At 40.1% G+C, this 15056-nt stretch overlaps 1 protein-coding gene across 1 annotated transcript in view; it reads right to left on the bottom strand.

The window, feature by feature from the left end:
• The window catches only part of LOC121872933, a 143994-nt gene that overhangs the window by 96556 nt on the left and 32382 nt on the right, over positions 1-15056 (bottom strand). The window lies entirely within an intron of this gene.

Here is a 15056-nt window from a genome sequence, read left to right on the forward strand (position 1 = left end):
GAAAAATATAAAGATGAAATAATTAGAGATAATATATGATAAACTGAAAGAAAAAAGAATACAATTAAGAAAGAACAAGAGAGAAAAGAAATAATTATACAGAATGAGAAGTAGAAGAAAAAAGAAGAAGTAACATTGATAAAGAAAAGGATAAGATAATAAGAATAGGATAATAAAGAGAGGGGAGGGATAAATCAAGACACAGGGATAAAAGATAAAGCAGATATAAAAGCATAATAAATTGGGGAGGTGGGGGAGAGAAGATTTAGACACGAAGGAAAATGAAATTGCAAGGTTGGTGGTGATAAACGGGGCATGGAGAGAGACAGTAAAGAGGAAGAGGAAGATAGGAAGACCAAAATCATGATATAGAGATTGGGGCAAAGAGAAGGAGAGATAGAATGAGAGAGAGAGAAAGAAAACAAGAGAGAGATACACAAGAGAGTGAGAGAGATATATATAGAAAGATGAATAAAATGAGAGAGAGAGAGAGAGAGAGAGAGAGAGAGAGAGAGAGAGAGAGAGAGAGAGAGAGAGAGAGAGAGAGAGAGATAAAGAGAGAGAGAGAGACATAGATAATTAGATATAGAGAAAAAAGAAGAGATAAAGCAAGAGAGAGAGAGAGAGAGAGAATTACAATTAGGCGTGTTAGAAAATCATTAAAGGAAAGTAATCAGGCGAACATAATTTAGAGGTAATTTAATATGGGGCTGGGGGAGGGGTAAGAGGGGGATGGGGGAGGGGGGAGAGGGGAGGATGGGGGAGAGGGGGAGGAGGGGGATGGGGAGAGGAGTGGTAGTTTTGATACAAGGGGTTAAGGAGTGAAGCCGGAGGAAGGTTATATCCGGCTAGTGGGTGGTGGGCGGGTAGTGGGTGGGCGGGTAGTAGGTGAGGGTGGATAAGGGTGGGTGAAGGTGATTGGGTGTGACGAGGGTGGGTAGTAACACTAGTAGGTGATAGGTGGGTGTAAGGTATGGAGTATTAGGTCGTAGGCAGTAGCTGTGGGTGTAGTGGGCGGCGGGTGTAAGTGGGCGGCGGGTGTAAGTGGGCGGTGGGTGGCAGATGGTGTCAGTAGGGGAGATGATATGAACGAGATGGAGGCCAGGGGGGCGATATTGCTAGACAAAGGAGAGGAGGAGGAATAATAGGAGGAAGAGGAGGAATAAGAGGATAAGGAGGAACAGGAGGAGGAGGAGGAGGAGGAGGAGGAGTAATAGGAGTAGAAGGAGGGAAGGAGGATGAATAATAGGAGGAGGAAGAACAGGAGGAAGAGGAATAGGAATAATAGGAAATATAGGAGGGGAAAGAGGAGGGAGAGGGGAAGGAATAACAGAAGAAGAACGAGGAAGAGGAAGAAGAGGGGAAGGAATAACAGAAGAAGAACGAGGAAGAGGAAGAAGAGGAATAATAGGAGAAGAAGGTGGGAAGATGAGAGGGTAGGTAGAATGGGGCTAGGAATAGGGGGGGGGGGAGGTCATCAAAGACTAGCCCAGATCACATTTCCGCACAAGTGTTGGAGTTAACTAGTGCCTGGGAGACTTTAACTACAATTTCATCACTTCAAAGACACATCCACCTTAATACTGTTAAGGACTTACGCGGGTACCTGACAAGATTCCCAGGACAAGTATGTGTTATTATGTGTAAGCGAGTTGGCTCTCCATTTTGAAACAGCAAGAAGACGAAACAATTCTTATTTTTATTTTTTATTTATTTATTTTTATTTTTATTTTTAGATGGATATGGTGTCTGTGTATTTTAGTCGGTTCTGTTGTACGCACACGCATGCATGCACAACACACACATATATAGCCGCACACACACACACACACACACACACACACACGCGCGCGCGCGCGCGCTTGTAAGAAAGTGAATAAACTAAAACAAAATATATGACGTAAATGAAGAATACAAAATGATGGATATATTTAGGTGCCAAAGAGTTAGTCACATTCTGCACTAAGAAACAAATTCCCTAACGCGTGAAAATATCTTTTAGTCATGTCAGGAAAGAAGTGCAATTAGTCGATTAAACGTAGCATAGAAAACTTCCTCATCCTGTAAAAACACCATCAGTCAGTTAGTCAGGAAGAAACGCTTTCAAATTCCTGAAAAATGCAGAAAAAAAACCTTCCCTCATCTTGTAAAAACACCACCAGATAGTCAGTCAGAAGAGGAACGCGTTGAGGTGATTACGAAAAAAATATGTAGTAAAAAAATCTATTGAAGTCCTTCGTTTGGTTATTGAAAGGTGAGGGTCAACTGAGGCGACGTGTTGGGTGATGGTGGGGTGAATATTCATAGCTTATGACATGATACTCAGAGACTGTGTGTGTGTGTGTGTGTGTGTGTGTGTGTGTGTTGATAAGAGGAACTGAAACGAAAAAAAAAAATCCAAGGTTAATGATAGATAATGGAAAATTGATGATAATTTATGAAAAAAATGAGGCAGTAGTTAATGACATATAATTACAGATTAATGAGATTCTAAAAAAAATATGACATAAAATTCATAATAAAAAATAAAGGATATTCCATTTTAATTAAATATAAAAGCATAATGAATATAATTAATCATGAAATTGGTAACATTAAACAACACGATAGGTTATGATTGTTGACCCTGGTGTCCAAGGTCATGTAGTTACAGACAGTACCAGGAATTTGTGTCCTGATCCCCAGAGACGCTGATTAAATTATCTGATGTTTATAAAGTGAGAAAGATTGCAGTGGAGAGTAAGAACGAATTTTGAATAAAGTGAGAACGAATCTTTCTTAGAATGAGAATGTATTTAGCTGGAAGTGAGAAGGATTCTTATTGCAAGTGAGAACGGGTGTAGCAGAAAGTGAGAAGGTTCCAAGCTGAAAATGAGAACGAATCTTGCTTGAGAACGGATGTAGCAGAAATTTAAAGGATTCTCTTTGAAAGTGAGGAATATTTCTGAAAGTGAGAAAAAATAAGAGAGATCAAATATAGTTGACAGTGAGAATGAATCTTGCTCAAAGTGAGAAAGATTCCAGGTGAAAGTGAGATCAAACCTAGCTGGTACCCTTTAAGGTGTGACACAATGCTGCCCACCATAATTGGGTCTAATATGGTATTAAATTTCGCTGTACCGAGATCGATTTTATGTGATACGTATTTAGGGGAGAAAAAGTTATCAACGAAAGGTTCTTGGAGGTATCCGTTGTTTCGTTAGGTGTATTTCCTTATTGAGTATTTTAATGTATGTAAAGTGCATACATGAATACTATCTAATACTTTTAACCTAACGTAACGTAACGTAACCTAACCTAACCTATACTAAGATGACCTATACCCTAATCTAATCCAACATGACTTAATTAACCTACACAAACATGATAACGTACCCAGTAAGTCATCTACATGGGTTGGGGGATGGGGGATGGTGAGGGGGGAACGGGGAGAGGGAGGGTGGGGGGGGAGTTCATGGTGTTACTGTGACCGTTTAGGCATCAACAGCAACACACCTTTGGCACAGTATTGACTCTTCAGTGGCTCAGGGTGGACTGGATTTCGATGGGGTTAAGCTTCGTCTCTGGCATCCGCTGTCCTAGAGCTTCAATAAAGAGTAACATAAGCTTCTGAAGACCTAGAACTCATGTGGTGGGTTTTTGTATGTATTTATTTTGGGGAAGAATGTAGGGAAGGAGGTAGGAGGTAGAAAGGAGGAGGGAGGGAGGGAGGGAGGGAGGGAGGAGGGAGGGAGGGAGGGGTGAGGGAGGGAGGAGGGAGAAGGAAGCAAGGTAGGGGGGAGGGAAAGAGGGAGGGAGGAGGGAGGGAGAGGAAGAAGGTAGGCGGAAGGGGGAAGAGGAGGGAGGGAGGGAGAAGGGCAAGGTAGGGAAGGGAGGGAAAGAGGAGGGAGAAGGGAAGCAAGGTAGAGGGAAGGGAGGGAGGGAGGGAGAGGAGGAAGGAGGGAGGGAGGGAGGGGGAGGAGGAGAGGAGGGAGGGAGGGAGGGAGGGAGGGAGGGAGGTATTTGTGGTAACGTATTCATTGACCTGCGAAGCAAAATTAGTGGAGTGTGTTTTTCATCAGGTGGGAGTTTATACACACACACACTGGCATGTGAGAGAGACTAATTGAATGAAATTTAGTTCTGATTCAGCTAAAAGGATCATTGCAGCTTAAATGAACCAAACTTATTAGGCCTCAGTGTTAATAGACCCCAGCCAAACCAAAACTAACCATTAGGGTTGAGTCATCTTTGGACTAAGGCTAGGGCCTTCTAGGACTAAGACCCGCTTGGACTTGGACCCGCTAGGACTTGGGCCCACAGGGACTGGGGTCCATTAGCACTGGAACACATTAGGACTAGTCGTCTATTAATAATGGGACCCATCAGGACTGGGACTCATTGTAGCTGGGACCCATACGACCAAATGCCGAAGGCCATTGATAACAAAAAAAAATAGATACTGGCTTTGAGGAAGGTGGCCCTGGCTCGCTGGTTACTCAGAAAATTAAAACTTAATTCTGAAATTCAGTTGACCTGAGTGAAAGAAGATCTGGGGCATTGAGATGATAATTATGGGTTAAGTGGTGATAAAGTTTCCCAGAGATCAATGGAAGATTAGAAAAGTTTGCTCATTACAGGATAATCTATTGTGAGAAGCTATGTGGCATTAATCTTTCTGTGGCGGCATTTACCTCTTTTTTCTCTTTTATCGCCATTATCTATCTTATCTTTTCTCTTTTCTTCTTCCTTCCTTTATCTCTCTCTCTTTCTACTCATATACCTAAGGCCTTTTGTGTGTAAGAAATCGTGGTTGAATTTCACGATGTATCTCTGAGCACTGTTGTTGTCTGGTGCCGCTTCTTTTACATGAAATAGTTTCCCTTGTCTAAGTTATCCCTAGAAACATTCCCATTAGCAAGTTTCGTTTTCTCTTTCATCTAAGTCTCTGTTGGTGAATTCTTAATACACATTAACCACGTACCCCATAAACACCTAAAAACACTCAGGACAATATAATACCCTCACTGTAAACTGGTTTGATCAATATTAATGCTTATACTGACCTGACTAGGGAGTATAACTTTCGCTGGTGAGGAGCTTTTGTTTTGTTTGTTTTCAAGTCCAGGTTAACACAATAAATAAGAATTCCTTGTCCTGTTTTTTCTTGTAAATTGTTCATGCAAAAATAAATTATGTATATTATATGTTCAACCAATGTTCTTCCAATGTATAAGAATACTTGTTATGATTCGCACTGAAGATTTCCTCTGATAAAAATATTCCTTATCCAATAATCTCACACTGGAGGAGGTATGTTATCAATATGGACACTGTAACACATTCCAAATATTAGGGACAATCTCCAACTACACTCCTCATGCAAGCTTATGGGACAAGAGAGACAACACGAGATAAGGTAAAGCTTCACAGATTTTCCTTATCTCTGTTTCATATCCCACTGAGCTTCACTCGCCACACCGGATAACCCTCTCCCCCACCTCCTTACACCTTCACCCTGGGACCACCACATGTGTTTACCCGTATGTGTATCCGTAGGAAATGGTTCCATGGCTTATTGTAGAGAAAAAATATTTTAGCTGACTTTTACGTTAGCTTGAGGAGACAGCTAGATGGTAGGGCAGCGGTGTATAGTGTCATGGTGGCTGGCCAGGGCTCAACTGGTAATGTAATGGTGGACTTTACACCGTTGTGGCACTGTTGCATAACCTGTATAATGATAATACAGAAACTGGCACTAGAGTGCATGGCACCGCGAATGTACTGATTTTGTTTGACAGTATAAGAAATTTTGTAAATGGCACTATATTATTTCACACAATGGTTGTTACAGTTATGGTACTCGTTGACACTTGAAAACCATACCACAAGTATAATGGTACCATACCAGCTATCATCGTGGTATTTTGGAACTATATACTATTGACACATTTATAACTGGATGTGATGGATGTTTTTAACGCTACAGTAACTGGCACTTTGTTGTTGGGTAATACAGACGAAATTGTACTCATTTAGTCGGCAGGTTATTAACATTTATTATCTTGTGCTAAGGTTCTCGGCACTATAGAAGCTGGTAGTATGGTTGACATCAAGTGGTATGTTATTACACAAACGGAACAATGGCGAGAACAAAGTGTAGAACAGACTCTCGGGAACAAAGATACAAGATGAGAACACACACACACACACACACACACACACACACACACACACACACACACACACACACATACACACACTAAACAAAGGAATAACACAAGAGATGGGAGAAACCCCGTAGGCGTGCTGTGAGTAATAATTTCTGATGAGATGGAGGTAGGGATGTGCGTCCACGGACTGAATGGTTGCCAGGACAACATTTTAGCGCAATAAGATCTGTGCATGAAGAATAGACCAACTATTCTGAAGATTGCAAACAACACGCATTTGATGAAATAACGCTCGAGGTGCAGAATATTGCACGGCGCGGTGAGCCGCGAGATTTACTGTGAGCCCAGGTGTGTACGTTTATATATATATATATATATATATATATATATATATATATATATATATATATATATATATATATATATATATATATATATATATATATATATATATATATATATATATATATATATATATATATATATATATATATATATATATTGTATATAGCGTGTGTGTCTCAATCCTGGGCTAACAGACAGATAGTCATCTGTCTGTCCGTATATTGGCGAACCGATTCCATGAAATAACTTCACCTCCCAATAATACGTTGGTCCAGAGAAGAAGACGGTCCTTCTTCAATTTGAGTTGGAAGGTTCAAAGATTAAGGTCACTTGTGTTAGATAAAGCTCGTTCTATCTATCAATATACCAAATTTTTATTCTTATCTATCTATCTATTTAACCGTCCGTCTATCTGTCTCAATCTATTCTTGATTTTTTTTAGTATTTATCTTAATCTCTATCTATATCTATTAACCGAACTCCTTTCTAAAATAAACAGGAAACAAATGAAACAGCACCTTTTAAAGAAGCACACAGCCATAGTCCACCTTTCAGAGCCCCGTACAGCTTACTCCCAGAGCCCCGTACAGCTTACTCCCAGAGCCAACAAATAGATGAACGTAAACAGGAATAAACAATGTCAGGTCGTTTAGCGTGAACGTTTAGAATGTCGTATTGCTTAAACCATTCATGTCAAGAGTCACTTAAATCATGTATGAAAAGTTACCAATCACTTATGAGGCATTTTGAAGTGAGTAACTGGACGAGTTACTTAGATGATAATATAGGTGAGTAATATAAATCGTTAATTCTTATGAGTCATCCGTTTGTGAGTCACTTAAATCAGTCATAAAAGTCATTCAGTTTCTAAATCATAAATTATTTTTGTTTTCAGTAACTTAAACCATTCACTTATAAGTCAATTAAACTATACGATTAATGTGTCACTTAAATCCTTCAAACTATAGGTTACTTAAGTCATTCATTTATATCTTCTAAATTATATATATTTTTTCGTGAAAGTCACCTTATTTGTTGAATCTTTACTCACTTATTTCATTCACAGTGGAAGAACAAAATCTACACACACACTTTGAAGATTAAACCTCACCTAACCTAACCTAAGCTCACTACTGATAAAGTGAAGAGAGTGCCAGTGCCAGTCGGGTCACAGTCTACCACCCCAGACACTCGTGCCTTCTACTGAGCGACACTCAACTGTGCCATTGCCTGCAGGTCAGCTTTAGCACCAGGCGTATTTCTTACATTAAGAATATAAAGTGAGGCTTAACGGCGTGGAGGAACGTAGGAGGTAAGGTCGGGTGAGAACTGACGACGAGTGAAATCAACTCCTGGGTTAAGAGGCGAAGGAAATTTTAATATTAAGACAGACGAGTAGTTTTAATTATTACTTTTACTTTCCTCCATTACTTCACGAATATTATTTTATGTATGTATTTATCTAAGTTATTATTTACTTATTATTTACACTTATGTTAGAAAATAATGAAGGTGATAGACAATGGTTGAGGTATTTCGCGAAGGTAAGACAGTGTTCTTTTTGCTATGCACTCAGGTTAATCACGGTGATGGGTGTTAGTTTTTGGAGTCTTAGGGAGTACTCGTGTGTAGATATAGAGTTCCACTGTCGAGAAGTACGAGTGAAATAATGATGAGGAGAGGATAGTATTGTTTACATTCATTCAGCATTACAGTTACAGCACTTCAGGAACGAGTAAAGTGTCTCGTTGAAGACATATGTAAAAGGTGAGGATTTTAATTTCCAACAGAAAGACCCCGGGTATTTCTGATGAATGTTGAGGCAAGACATATGGAACTGACACTAGTGAATTTTAGCTAAATAACTGCATTTTCTCATTGAAGGATAGACTGCTGGTGCTGAAAGATCGATTCTTAATGTGATTCGAGACCTGGTGATGTGTTTGAAAGTTGGACTAAATTACAGTTCAAATCTCAAAGTCGAATTTTAGAATGCAAGTTTGTAACGAAAATAGGAAATTCACGTCAAGGCTTTTATACTGGAGAGCCCATGAAAGCAGTTCAAGCGTGTGATGATGATTGTTCAAGGAAGTTTTTAAGCTTCTTTTGGAATAACAAGTTTAAAATGAGTGCATGCAGCAGACCAGAGAGCCCCAAAAAATTCAGCTTGAGTGGAATTTTTGATGAAAGACCATCTCGACTCGTGCATACAAAATGAGCCAGAATTAAAGTAGCGAGAGAAAGGAAAGCAAAACGGTCGAGGAAGACAGGAAAAAAAAGGAAATTAATTGCATGTAACGTGAGAGATACTAACGTCGTGAGGGGCCAGATGGGAGACCGACATTAACAACACAACAGAATATGCCTTAACTTCTGAAGGCTTTGTGTGTAAGGGAGGTGCAGTACAAGTGACCTGACGTTCCATTAAACCTTGATTTGCCTTACAAGAGCTTTGATATGGTTTTACTTAATTTTAGTTAAAGTTGCTTCGTATCTGCCATCACTGGTGTCGCCATTACTAGTGTTGTACAGGATCTTAAGCCCTCTCTATAGAGATTTAAAACAGGATTTTCGTGAAAATTAAACACGTTTGTATCTTGTTGTCCTGCGGTTCACTGTGCCTCACAACGATGACCGGATCGTCCTGGGGTATGTGTGAAAGCCGATTAGCATAGGTTAAGTCAAGTTAGGTCAAGTTAGGTCACGTTATGTTTTGTTTTAAATTAGGTTAGGATAAGTAAAGTCTGGTTAGGTTAGATCTGGTTAGGTGAGGTGAGGTGAGGTGAGGTTAGGTTAGGCTAGGTGAGAATAACGCTGGACTATGTTAACCAGATTATATTGCAATACTCATTGAGAACAGGATTCGCGTCGACAAATACATCGTTAGAAAGTGACGAGGAAAGTATCTCAAGGTTTCGTTCACTTACGTTTAAGAGAGAGAGAGAGAGAGAGAGAGAGAGAGAGAGAGAGAGAGAGAGAGAGAAAAGACGAATAAGAGCACAGTCGCGGAACAGAGAGACTCATCATCCTAGTGTTCGTCTGCTACACATTCCTTCTGAGAAGAATTTACTCAAGTTAAAATCTGGAAAGTTTCTATCTAGCTGGAGCAAGTTGTGGGGGAGGAACAAACTACATATTCAAATGGAATGTTGATATTAGACGACCACTACTTCTCATGTGAGGGAAGGTCGTTTCATCATCTCAGAGGTGTCTCACTCCAGCACACCAAATCCGTCTTAATTACTGTTTATCTCGCATGAAACCTACCTGTAATCAAGTACGATTCAGTAATGCAATGGCAGTGATCAATATTCGAGGATATTAATGATGTGAGAATGAGATGTGCATACACGGTGCGTGGGAACACTTGTAAATTATTGACAACTTGAAGTGTGAGTCAGCTGCCGTGCTGGACCCCACCCGAGACGCAACCGCCATCTGTTGAGCAACTTCCTAACCTTGTCTGCAGGTCGATGTCAACATGGAGTAATTCTTAATGATATATCTGCGTCAATTAACAGTTTAGGATTAATAATCAGTCAGTTGCGTGATAAAACATGGTGTTGTAACGATGCCGGTAGTGAAGAGACAAAAAAACAATATGTTTTTTTGGGGGGGATTTCACCTGAAATCATATGCAAATTGTTTTGGTGATAATGTCACAGATCAAGAGACTGTTAATATAGTAAATTCATGACATTATTTATATATTCTGGATATTCAGTATTTATTGACTGCGTTGTAATTGAATTTATTACTACTTACTTAATTTAAGGATATTCACGAGTAATAACATTATTAATTTCATGGATAGTGATTAACTATATCACAATAGAATGCCTGAATCTCCAGGAACTATGACGAATTCATAACTCCTGAATATTCTGTATTTATAACATCAATCAATTCAGGGGTGCGGCGGCCGGGGGATACAGAGCTCACACTCCGTTCTGGTGCGGTCCCGGGCACTCCCAGTCCTCCCAGCTGTAAATGGGTAGCTGTTTAACTTTAAAGATGGGGCAGTTACGGCGGTCAGGTGAGGAGCCGGACACTCTGCCTCTAGCGTACCTAAGGTTTAGCTGCCTCCACTCCACATTGTCCCTGGTGGGCAGTCATGCCTACAGGACACACTTTCAATAGATTTTGGATATTCAGTATTTACGAAAGAGTTAAACTAAATATAGCAAATTCGTTGTTTATGACATCAGTGTTCATAATTTGTGAAAATTCTGTGTTTATGGTATTATAACAAGCAGTCACGAACAAGGGTCCCTTGAACACCGTAATACTTCGAAACTGGGGAACGAGTCTGTGAACCTCATATATATATATATATATATATATATATATATATATATATATATATATATATATATATATATATATATATATATATATATATATATATATATATATATATATATATATATATATATATCCGTCACTAGCATAACATATATTCTCTCAGACTGTAGGATGACGAAACATAGTTATAAATGACTGAGAGTTACCGAGAACCAGCATTGGAGGACCGAATATATTTGTGTTGTATGACCGAAGGTAAGCTTTCTGACGACAATATCGTTGTTCAGTAAGATCCATGTGAAAAAAGAATGATAAACAAAAGTTTAGTGTGTTGCGAAAACTGTCGAAAGGTTTTTGATGTAATAGCGTTCAAGAGGCGGAATATTGCTGGCCGCGCACTTCACAGAAAGCTCCGGGTCTTACCGAGAGTTGAGGATGTGTGTCGGATTTCTATAAATGTTTTCTTCTGGAACACCGGATGCAAAGTTACCTGGAAGAGGATGAACCAGCATAGAATAATAGTTCTGTGAGTAAATGGAGAGTGGTTACAAAAGTTTAGAGGATTGAACTCAGGGATAATGTCTGTCTATCTATCTTTCTGTCAAACTTCCTCCATTTTCCAGCCAAATGAAGATGAAGAAGCGCACTGGACCATAAAAGATGGTGATTTTTTTCTTTAATTTTCAGAGAAATAGTTTTACATTTCACGAATATAAAGATTTATCTCCAGAAATATAAGAAATAGATTAGACAGATGGAAGGGAAGCTAAACACTTAACAACACCAACAAAGAATTGGCTACTGATTAAGCCAAACTCGGTACAAACAATCCTTCACACTTGATAAAAAAAAAAATCTGTCAGTCAAGTCAGAAACTGCGTACATTGAGGTTATTAAATTCGGCCTATGGAAAATAAAGACAAATATCAACAAACTCATAGTATAGAGAATTAATCTAGGTACCATGCTTATTTCTGAAGGTTGGCGACCACAGTCCTCCACTAGGAAACTGCCTGTACCAATTCTCATATATTTTATAACTACAGCTTTTAATTCCCTTCATCCATCCTAGTTCTCTGTCTTCTACTTTCCTTCCTACCTTTACCTATTAGTGATATAACGTGAGTATAATTCGTATAGAAGCCAGAAAATTGGACCTGCAGCTAATAGTTACCACCAAACATTGAGCAGTTCTAAATCTCCTCTGTGTTAGTTAGTTACTAGTAACTAATTCATTCTTAGGATAAATAATGTTGTTTTAGGGTCACACGTCACTGGGGAGTCTGAGAAGTTGTGGGTGGTGTAGTAAATACTTAATGATGAACTAAGAACCCATTAAAGTTTTGTTAGTGTGTGTGTGTGTGTGTGTGTGTGTAGGTAGACAGTGATAAATATACACACACATATCTTTAGGTGCGTGAAAGCGGAAGCGAGAAAGTCAGGATGAGAAATTATGTTGCTCAAGGGATGAACGATGAGAGAAGAGGCGATGGGAGATATCAAAGGAGTGACACGAGAAATATTGGAGTAAAAAAAAATATAGTGTACAGGAAAAATGAAAATCGATGACGAGAAGTGTGAGGGAGAGGAAAGGTGTGAAGGAGAAGAAAAGTGTTAGGGAGGGGGAGGAAAAGTGTGAGGTAGGAGATAAATATTGAGGGAGGAGAGAAAAGTTTGAGGGTAGAGGAAAAGTGTGAGGAAAGAGCTAATGTGTGAGGGAAGAGGAAAAGTGTGAGGAAAGAGCTAATGTGTGAGGGAGGAGGAAAAAGGTGAGAAAGGAGTAAAACTGTGAAAGGGAGGCAAAGTGAGATGGGGGAGGAAAAATGTGAAAGGGAGGAGGCAAAGCGTGAGAGAGGAAGAAAAGCGTAAGGGAAGAGTGACTGGCCCGGGAGGTGTTGACTCACACTGTATTTACCAGAATGTTTCACGAGTGTGTGTGTTTTAATGCAGGAAAATGAACTAATTGACCAAAGGCACGATAGAATACCAATATCTATTCTCACTCCCTTTGTTTGTAAGCAAAAGGTTAGTCTTTACTCTTAACGTTTGAAACACGGCAAAACATTACCAATTAGCCTAATAATGGATGAAATGTTGTCTAAGGAACGTTTTTTATTAAAGTTACTCATGAAATATAGTGATAATAATTAGTTGTTTGTGCTAGTGTTGGTAGATCAATTGCCATGCCAGCTGTGTATAGTAGGTGGAACTCAGTCGACTCTCACTTCTTTTATTTTCCACGCCTCAACTTTCCCACTAGGCGTATTTAACGAGGTAGAGTTAAATGGGACGACGGATAAAAGCAACATTCATATTTGGGAATAACATAAACTCCAAGACTCAAACTGTGAAGGTTAGATACATTTCAACACGGTAAACGTTGTTTTTAAATCGACTTTCTGTACAGGAAATAACAAGACTGGGAGACGTAATACACAGACAGAATACTGCAGCTAACACTGTGTTCCATATTAATCACAGCTTCTCTCTCTACCTTTTGAAAAACGGGGACACTGTTAATTAAGAACACTAGCAAGGGCTATTGTGCCGTACATAACTCTGGAAACCTGCTGTTATATAGACCAAAATATATGTACAGTACACTCACGCGCCCTAGTTTCGATACACCCTCTACCTCTACTCCTGACTCGATGGAAGTTGTTGCCCTGGCTTCATACCGAACGTCCCCCCCCCTCACCCACCCCCCCCCATCTCCCCCACCCATAGTTCAGTGGTGCAATGTAGTACGTAGCTCGAAGCTTCGCTGGATTGTCCGAATAGCAGTTCTTGATGTAATATTTCAGAGATTATATGCACGATACAGTTTTTTCAGTGACTTCACAACTCTTTATTTACCATCACTATACTTAACATACACTATACAAGAGGGACCGTTCGGTTTGCAGCCCTGACTACGACTTCCCGCGAGCCAGGAGTAGGGGTAGAGGGTGCATCGAAACTATGGCGCGTGAGTGTACAACTGTACATAGAAGAAATCTCCGCTGTCGTGAATACCGTGCAATGTAAGGTAAGATGAATGATAATGCTCGTATTTGTGGCGTTTCAACAGCGCTCTAGTGTCAAGCGGAGGAGTTTTTCAGACGACGATGGCTTGAATTTCGTTACAAACTGACCATTAGAGTAAGGAGGGAGGAAGAAAGACGCTACTAGACGAGGTAAGTGGAGAGTGAGGGAGGCTGGGCGGGGAGGGGAGTTACTTCACTGGAAAGGCGCGCAGTTCTTGACTGATAATGTCAACAAGGGACTGAGGAAGACCTGCGATGACCACCCAGCGTAAAGATGATACTGTACTTGAAGAAAAATGAAGCAATTCTTTATTACAAATTAAAAGATGACCCAGAAAATGTCATTTGATCAACTGTAATGGGTTGACCAGGGAAAAAAACACAGGTCAAAACAGATTGTGAGTTATTGTTGGTGTTTGGCTTTTACAGACATTGAATATTGAATGGTTAGTGTCCCCCCAGCGGCTGTGAGAAGAAGTGTGGTGGGTAAAGGCGGCATAAGATATTTAACCAGTATCATTACTCGTGAGTCGACATACATGATTACTTTAACTGTGTCTACTATTAATCCCAAGTAAAGAGACAAGATTTTGTACTCGATCCGACAGTAACTGGTGACAACCTCTGTAATATGCTAATAGTGGAGAACCAAGTGTCAGGGCTACAGGATCGGGTGTCAGGGCTAAAGAACTGGGTGTCAGGGCTGAGGAACCGGGTGTCAGGGCTACCGGATCGGGTGTCAGGGCTAAAGGACCGGGTGTCAGGGCTAAAGAACCGGGTGTCAGGGCTAAAGGATCGGGTGTCAGGGCTAAAGGACCGGGTGTCAGGGCTAAGGAACCGGGTGTCAGGGATGAGGGACAAAATGGCTGGTTATAAAAGATCAAATGTGTATGTTATATGATTAAACATCAATACACACGGAACTAAACTTGGGTTGAATACGAAGTAAAATATACAGTATGTGTGTGTATTCATGTGACGACCCGTAAAAAATAACTGAAGATCACCGACAAATGATGAGTAATATTGTTGAGGGATGGAAAGACGTGGAGAATGGTGCTGCAGCAGACGATCAGTTACCACAGTCAGAGGTCTGATGATGCCTGAGGGCTGAGTGCCACTGACACCAGGAGAGAAAAATAAACACGAGTGCCAGAAAATATTGTGGCACTGTTGGATGGTAGAGAGTTTATACTGGATGATAAAACTAGAGCTCGTTTTGGAACAG

This window comes from Homarus americanus, unplaced genomic scaffold (assembly GCF_018991925.1).
Source record: "Homarus americanus isolate GMGI-L3 unplaced genomic scaffold, GMGI_Hamer_2.0 scaffold11022, whole genome shotgun sequence".
Classification (NCBI taxonomy): domain Eukaryota; kingdom Metazoa; phylum Arthropoda; class Malacostraca; order Decapoda; family Nephropidae; genus Homarus; species Homarus americanus.